The 8,890-nt window shown below is 33.0% G+C and overlaps 1 pseudogene; it reads left to right on the forward strand.

Annotated features, from left to right (window-relative positions):
- Positions 1 to 5,045: 5,045 nt before the first annotated feature.
- Positions 5,046 to 7,631, forward strand: LOC18110014 (uncharacterized; annotated as a pseudogene).
- The last annotated feature ends 1,259 nt before the right edge of the window (positions 7,632 to 8,890 follow it).

Consider the following 8,890-nt stretch of genomic DNA (forward strand, 5'->3'; position numbering starts at 1 on the left):
TTTTTGATTTTAAATTATTTTGATGTGTTAATGTTAAAAATAAATTTTTAAAAATAAAAAAAATATTATTTTAATATATTTTCAAGTAAAAAAACTTAGAAAAATAATTATTACCACGATTTCAAACAAAATCTTATTAAGTGTGGATACCCATTTAACAAATAAAAGGATAATGGATAAAAAACTTCATTCATACTATTTTAATCTAACTCGCCACTAATTTCAAGAATGATGTACCCATGGATTACTCAAGTTAGTTGTTGCTGTCCATTCAAAAATACTTGTAGTTAATTCAAAGATATAACACAATGCATACTTTATTTTATAAAAGTTTTTTTTATTAAAAATTAATTTTTTTATGTGTTCTGAATCATTTAAATACGCTGATTTCAAAAATAATTTTTTTAAAAATAAAAAAGTATTATTTTAATATATTTTAATATAAAAAATATTTTAAAAAATAATCATACCCACACTCCCAAATAAAATCTAGAAGTTATACGAAAGTTGACTATATTACTGAAACTCACTTACCGTTGTAGGAAGGGTAGCCTAACACTGACATATAATTTAAATGAAAATGGAAGTTCGTTACCACTCAGTCTTAGAGGTGAGTGCATGTTGTCGTCCACACTTAATCCTCGGGCAACGAACTACTCAGGGGCGTTGCATGATGGGCAAGTCAATGCCCCTGGTTTACCCAGCCTAATAATGCCTGATTTATATTTTTATATTTTTTTAAAAAATAAGTTTTTAGTTTATATATTAATTAATATCTATTTTCTATGATTTTTTTCTGTTTATTTAGTTTTTTTTAGATTGTAATTATTTTTTAATGATATTGAGTGTTAATTTTTAAAGAGGTTAATATAATTCATATGTGATTCGTAAAACTAATTATTTAAAAAAAATTATATTTTTTTAAAAACTAATTTTTTATGTATGTTAATTTATACTACAATTTATTTTAATAAATAAATTCATCAATAATATATCTAGATACTTGACATTACAACAACTTCATATTTTATAGTTCTATATTGGATCGAGTTTCAATTTTAGACAGGCTATAGAGTTTAGCTTGTGACTCGAGTAATTTTATCAAAACTTGAGTGAGATCTTATCATTTTTTTTTCTAAACAATATTATTTTGGTTTTTATCTCAAATTTATTCAAAAAACTTAGTTAGACAGATCAACTAAAAATAGACTGTAGATTTTCAAGAGTGAAAAACCAGAATTTTAGAAAATATATACAAATTATTTGTTTCAGATAGTGAACTTTTTTTTAATTATATCTTTCCGCATGATATATAGCCTGGCAATTCCTTTCAGTGAGGCATCATTTTCACGTGTCGAAAAATATATTGGCTTTGAATTAATGTTTAATTTTGCAAAATAAGAATTATTTTTATTGGTTAAATATAATTGAAATAATATGAACAAATTTAACATTGAATAAAAAAAGGCTGTCATTTCTTGGTTCAGTAGCAGAGTCTCCAGCTTGGCATGCTTTATCCACCCACGCCGAGCATCGTCCCGGTGCAGAACGAGACGAATCAAAGCCAAGACCAGCATGAGTTTCTGGCTCATTTAAAGTAAACCAGTGTTTCACCCGATCTCCGAATTTTTGAAAGCACAAGTCGCAAAATCTCGAAAATCATTGCTGTCGATTGGATAATATATAAAAACTCATTATCACACAAGTTAAAATCTCGAGTTCATTAATTAATCCAATACAAATACTTGAGAAACACTCCTGTTGTAGATATTTATTTTTTAATGTAAAATTAAATATGAAACTTAAACAATGTCCTCCATACTTATATTAAAGAACCATCTTAACCTAATAATTTAAGCTGTTAGGTGATGTTTTAAAATATAATTTATATTATTTTCTAACACACCTCTTCAAGTGAAAACTCTTTGAACTTGAAACTTGTATAAACTCATTTTACATTATATTTAATTTTTATTAAATAAATGAGAATGGTGAGATTTTTTAATTTTTTTAATTTAATATTTTTAATATGAGATGATAATATTTTAAATTAAACCACGTTAATCCAAAACTTATAAAAATACTAAATAAAAAAAATTGATTAACAAAATGAAAAAATTTCTGCAATGTACAATGAAGTGTGAGAAAGTACCCTCTAAATCATCCACGACAAAAACGCAATGTATTTTAGTTTTTTTTTTAATTTAATTTAATGGTAGTGCACAATCATATCTCCTGTCCTCCCCAGCCCCACAGTACATGGGGACTTTTTAATTATGCTTGAGATACCTGGATCGTCATGAGTAAATGTGTCCCAAATGCTCGGCCCTCTGTTACTTATGTTTGCATGACCTTCGAACTGATTACACACCATGCACAAAGATAGTTTCAACATTAGCTAGATATGAATAAATTAAACCCTCATTCTAATAATAAAATAATATTTTTATTATTTCTATAAAGAAATGAACTAATAACGTATATACGCTAGCTAGCTTTTAAAGGACATCCTAGTCTCCTATATATATATATATATATATATATATATATATGAATATTCTCTTTGATTTATCAAAAAATAAACAGATATTTTTCTGAATATTAATCTGATAATTGATCAGAGAAACTATTCCATGCGCTCAAACATTTCTTTTTTCCCTTTAAAAAAGGGATCGATGTATAGTTTCTTCCTCTACTTTCATGAGATTCGACAATGAATTACATTAACCTATAAGAATGAATAGAAAATGCACTATATAGCTCATGTTGTTAGGACTGGATCCCATGAAGGATAAGTACACACACACACACACACACACACACACACATATATATATATATATATATATATATATATTCTAGCTACCTGATAGGCAGCTGAGCCAGTCCCAAAAACAAAGCCATCTGGGAAGCAACTTCTGCTAAATTTATGATCTTTTGGGGTTTCGCAGTTAACATATGTCATTGGCATAGTAGGAGCCAATGAGCTAACTAAGCAACACTAAGAACCCTAATAGCAGAGACAACTCTCCAGTAGCCATTGCAAGAGTGATCGATTATTGTTCGAAGGCTTTGTGGTTTAAGTTCTTATGATCAAACCCTTTATATAGAGGCTCTACCATTGGAAAGTATAATCTACCTGCGAAACGTGCGTTCATGCATGCTTGCCCTTGATTCTGCCTGGTCCTGACTTGCCGAAACTTTTTTTTTTTTTTTGGTTGGGCGACCAAAATTTTAGAGAAGATCCATTCACATTCTGACGATTGACCAAACAAATTTTAACAGATGATATACCCCAAGATGTGAAGCTCTAGATCCCTGGGATTTCAATCTTGCTGTGCTAAAAGAAGCTATCACATATATATACTTAACCCATAAGCTAAACTTGCTTTGGTTAATTTTTTTTTTCTTGTTTTTGAATTGGAAAAATTGACTTGAGAGATAATATAATGTCCATTAAATAATGATTATGCTTACCAATTTTTTTTTTATCTAATTGTTATCTAAGTATACAGTATAATACAATGTCCATTGAATAATATGGACCAACATAACTATAACTACAGTGGGAAGTAATTCAGCATGGATACAACAAATAAGTTTTGAGGTGTGAAAATCATTATTTTTAAGGTATTAATTGTTGTTATTATATTTGCTGTAGGGTTAAAGCAATATACTTTCAGAATACAACAAAGCTTTAAACGTATAGACAATAGTTTTTATAAGTTTATTAAGAAATTATGTTTTGTTTCTGATAAATATAAACAAAAAGTTTGTAGAAAAAAAATTAGGAAGAGTAAAAGATTATTTCTAATTAATTTTTGTCAATATCAAAATAATATTTATATATAAATAAAATAACGTCTTTGCAGAGTTTAAAGACAACTCTTCATTCAAATCATTTAAATAATTTGACAAGAGATATCATGCATAATTATTATATTAATTAATTTAAAAAATTTAATCAATTAACTTAAATTAATTAATTTCCATAATAATAATAAAAATCATTTATAACATAATACCAACCGCATATGTATACATAAAGCCCTTCAAATCTTCCCTCCAACATCTAAATTTATTGATTTGTTGTCTCTCGTATTATAAGATATAATAAAAATTTTTATTTTTTTAATATGGGATAAAATTTTTTTTAACTATATAATATACAATTTTTTTTTTTAAAAGTAGATATTTCTTCAAATATCAAGTCAGGACCCTCTGGAAATGTTGGGGTTTTAAGACACAAGGAAGGAAATTTTCCATGTGTCTTCTCCTGTTCTACAATTTAAAATGCTCTTCAATTGAGTATTAATTACTTCTATGCTCTTAACATAAATTGTATCATGGAGTCTGATAAATATAATATTTTAGTAATTAGATCAAAAGCTCTTAACATAATAGCGTTTACAGTGAATGGCATGATGCGTTTTCCTTAAACTATTATTATTAAAAAAATTGTTCATGAAGCACGAGTAGAAAACAGACACGTATAGATCGGACATGTTCGCATAAATTAAATAAACGCATCCCAACTCCATGCATAAGTTGGGAAATTCATAAAAACAGTTGACTTTTAGTTCTTGCAAAAAACCAAGACTTAATTATAGAAATTGCCGAGGGACAAGGTGGTAATTTACTCGCTCTGGGGGCATTGCTGAAGGAAAGAGGCACACCAATAAAAAAAAGCAATAATTGAGTGACTCTTCCGTAAAGCGAATCTTTTTTCCATATAAAAAAAAAGAGCAATAAATGAGTGATGTGCACACAGCAAATAATTTTTTTTTGGATCGATTTCACATAAATTACAAAGCGGGAGGAGAAGAAGAAAGACTTACCTGGTCTGCTGGAGCTGGTGGCGACGTTCTTTCTGGCTGATGTTACTCTCCCCTCTGCTTCTTTTTTTCGTTTGCTCCTCTCTTCTTGCTTTTCTTTTGCCATCTTTTCTTGTTTGTCTTTTGCTGTATGTTCGTCCTCCTTCGTTCTCTCTCTATCCGTTGTATCTCAGTTTTCCATCCCCTGGTCCGGAGACAAAGTCGAAGACGATGGCGCACTGGTCCATCTCTTTCGATCCTTCTATTTCGTTGTTTTGTTTTCGTTCTCTCAGTTCGTCCTTGTTCTTTTCGTTCTCTCAGTTCGTCCTCTGGTGTTATCTCCCTTTCGTCCTGCTTCCCCTTGTTCTTCGTTTATTTTCTCGTCATGGCCTTTCTCTGGCTTTTATAAATCCAGAGAATGCCATGCGTTCATGCCTTGGTAACGGCATGCATCGTGGGGGAGAGAAACGTGACCACGACCTGCTGTCGTTTTCTGCTGAATCGGTGGAACGAAGAAGATGAACGGTTTGCATTGAAACGGCGCCGTTTTCACCTGCAATGGCCATTTCCATGTAATTCAACACCAGGATTTCGACACCATTTTAAAAAAATCTTTGGTTTCTAATTTAATCAATTCAATCTTCAATCAACTTTTAGTTTTTTTAAAATCACGCAGGTGCAAGGTGATGTTCCTCCAGATTCCAGAAAAGATGTTCCCTATGTTGGTGGAAAGTAAGTATGACTAAACATTTAATTTTATATATATATATATATATATATATATATATATATATATATATATATATTAACTGCTCAATAATAATGCTAACCTTGTTACAGGGACAAAGTTGCAGCCTGTACGAAGCACTTTGTTGGCGATGGGGGCACCACCAAGGGCATTAACGAGAACAATACTGTTATTGGTTACCATGGATTGATGAGCATTCATATACCAGGTTATTTTCACTCCATTATTAAGGGTGTCTCAACTATTATGATTTCTTACTCAAGCTGGAATGGACAGAAGATGCATGCCAATCGTTACCTTGTCAAGACTGTTCTCAAGGATATCCTCAAGTTCAGGGTACTGTTTAATTAAATTTATGATGTTTTTGATTAAATTATGTATCCAAAACTAAGTCATAGAATATTATGAAAAGCAAACAATTCTAACCTTTTGCCTTCATTTTTGGAACGTCACAGGGTTTTGTCATCTCTGATTGGGAGGGTATTGACAGGATTACTTACCCACCTCATTCAAACTACACATAATCAGTTCTGAAAGAAATTTCAGCCGGCATTGACATGGTTAGTTGATTCCTATCTCTCTATTCTCAAAGACTAGTAGAAATTTTCCTATCCTTGTCAAACAAAATGTTTTTTGTTCTGGTTGATTAGAGCTGCTACTTTTCTTGACATTGAAGCTTTAACATGTGTGTTTCAGATCATGGTTCCATACAACCATACCGAGTTCATCAATATTGTGACGGACTTAGTAAATAACAATTACATTTCCATGGACCGTATCGATGATGCTGTCAGGAGGATTTTGCAAGTGAAATTAACTTTAGGTCTATTTGAGACTCCCTTAGCTGATGAGACCTTGGTTGACCAGCTCGGAAGCCAGGTAGCTTTATATGTCTGATTCTAAGCATTCCTTTCCCATTTCAGGAGATTACTTATTTGCCTGAAACTTGCCACTTGTTATGAAACAGGCTCACAGAGATTTGGCAAGAGAAGCTGTGAGGAAGTCACTTGTGCTGTTGAAGAATGGAGAGAACGCGGATGCTCCAGTTCTACCCCTCCCTAAAAAAGCATCTAGGATCCTTGTAGCCGGAAGCCATGCCAACAATTTGGGCTATCAATGTGGAGGATGGACTGCAACTTGGCAAGGAGTTGATGGCAACAATTACACTGCTGGTATAATTAACATGCTTCCCCTTTTTGCTTCCATTTCAAGCACGATTCTCTTGAATTCAAATATAATAGTAGCAGTATTGATGGAACTTGTCCTATTGCACAATGAGCAGGAACCACCATCTTAAGTGGTATCTCAGCCGCAGTTGATCCAAGCACAGAAATCGTCTACAACAATAACCCTGATGCTGATTTCGTCAAGTCCAACAACTTCTCTTATGCCATTGTTGTGGTCGGAGAGACTCCTTATGCTGAGACAGCCGGAGACAGTTTGAACCTAACCATTGTCGAACCAGGTCCAAGTACAATCCTCAATGTCTGCGGCAATGTTAAGTGCGTTGTGGTCATAATATCTGGCCGTCCAGTCGTGATTGAGCCCTATGAGTCACAAATCGATGCTCTTGTTGCTACTTGGTTGCCAGGCACTGAAGGCCAAGGAGTAGCAGATGTGCTTTTCGGGGATTATGGATTTACTGGAAAGCTGCCTCGGACTTGGTTCAAGATCGTTGATCACTACTAAGCCCTATGAATGTTGGCGACTCTCATTACGATCCCCTCTTCCCCTATGATTTTGGACTCACTACTAAGCCTGTCAATGCTAGCTAGAAAATCTGCTTTTGAAGAACTATTGGTTTTAGTATGTCATGTAATGTTACAAGACACTTAGCTGAGTCATGATTTTTGCTTTGGTTTTTTTTTTAAACAGATTTTTGCTTGAAGTTTCAGGTTAGTATGGAGATTGTTGATTTGATACGTCTATGGATTGCATGCCATAACATAGGAGTTATGTTGCCTCATTGAGAGTAGCGCAACTTTTCAAAAAAATTATTTAGTTTTAGTTTTTAGAAATACAGTCAACTTTGATCAAGGCAAACATCTATTAACAGTTTTGATAAGTTTTCCCCCATGATTATAGATTATATATTAATTGATCCGTCCCTACACACACACACACACACACACACACACACACTACTCCTAGTATGAGAACTGAGAAATTAGACCATAGATGGATTCAGGGGAGTCTGCCTCTCAAAACCAAAATATCTGTATTTTACTGATCTGTGAAGTCTGGGTCCATCTATACTGACAAGAGAGGGACTTGATGGAGCCTGCCTCCAAAAATCAATCACACTTTGGAATTTATTACTAGAATTCATACACATTTCAGAATTTGGTATAAGAATTCAACCTCTTAACTTTTCTGGGACACTCTAGAACACACTAGCTTGATTATCACGGAAGTTCATTATTTTTTCATTTCTTTCCATTGAATATTTCTATACAGTTACCGGGGGAAGTATTTCCCTTGTGGTTATTGGAGTGCTACTCTACATCATTTTGATGAAATTAAGAAAGGAGAAAAACTTTAGAGAATATGGGGGCATGGTTTTAAAGCATCAGCGAGAAAGGATTTATAGTGAGTCAGAGCTGGCAAAAGCAACGAACAATTATGATAATCATCAAAAACTTGGCCAAGGTGGTTTTGACTGTGTATACAAAGGAGTTTTACCAGATTATACCTAACTTGCAGTCAAGAAGTTTAAGGGAGTAGACAAGGCTCAAATGAACGAGGAATTTCAGCATGAAATTGGCTACAAGTCAATCGCAAGAATGTGGTCAAAAGCTATTCGGGCTATTTTTGCAGACCAAAGAGCCTTTACCAGTTTACAAATTCATCTCAAACGGAACCCCTTTTCATCATAATCATGATAAAAGTCTCAGGTGTTGAGAACTCGGACAAACCATTCAAGGGTAGCTGCTGAGACTGCACTTGCACTTGATTATTTGCATTCTTTAGCAAACCCTCCAATCGTTCATGGGAATGTCAAGACAGTGAACATACTTCCGGATGAAGATTTCACAGTAAAGATGCTAATTTTGGAGCTTAAGAGCTGATTTCACCAGGTGAAGCTGATATATATAGCCACAAAAATACAGGGGAATTTTGGCTACCTGGATAGTGAGTGTCTCTTGACAGGTAATTTAACAGTAAAGAGTGATGTCTTCAGCTTCGGAGTAGTTCTTGTGGAACTTCTGACAGGACAGAAACCAAACTCTAATGCCTGGAGAGAAAATTATGTAGAAAAGATATAATAAGAAGATAAAACAATTTCAATGACAGAATGGCTAGATGGGAAAATATTTGTATGGTTTTA

This window comes from Populus trichocarpa, chromosome 5, assembly GCF_000002775.5.
Source record: "Populus trichocarpa isolate Nisqually-1 chromosome 5, P.trichocarpa_v4.1, whole genome shotgun sequence".
NCBI classification, from domain to species: domain Eukaryota; kingdom Viridiplantae; phylum Streptophyta; class Magnoliopsida; order Malpighiales; family Salicaceae; genus Populus; species Populus trichocarpa.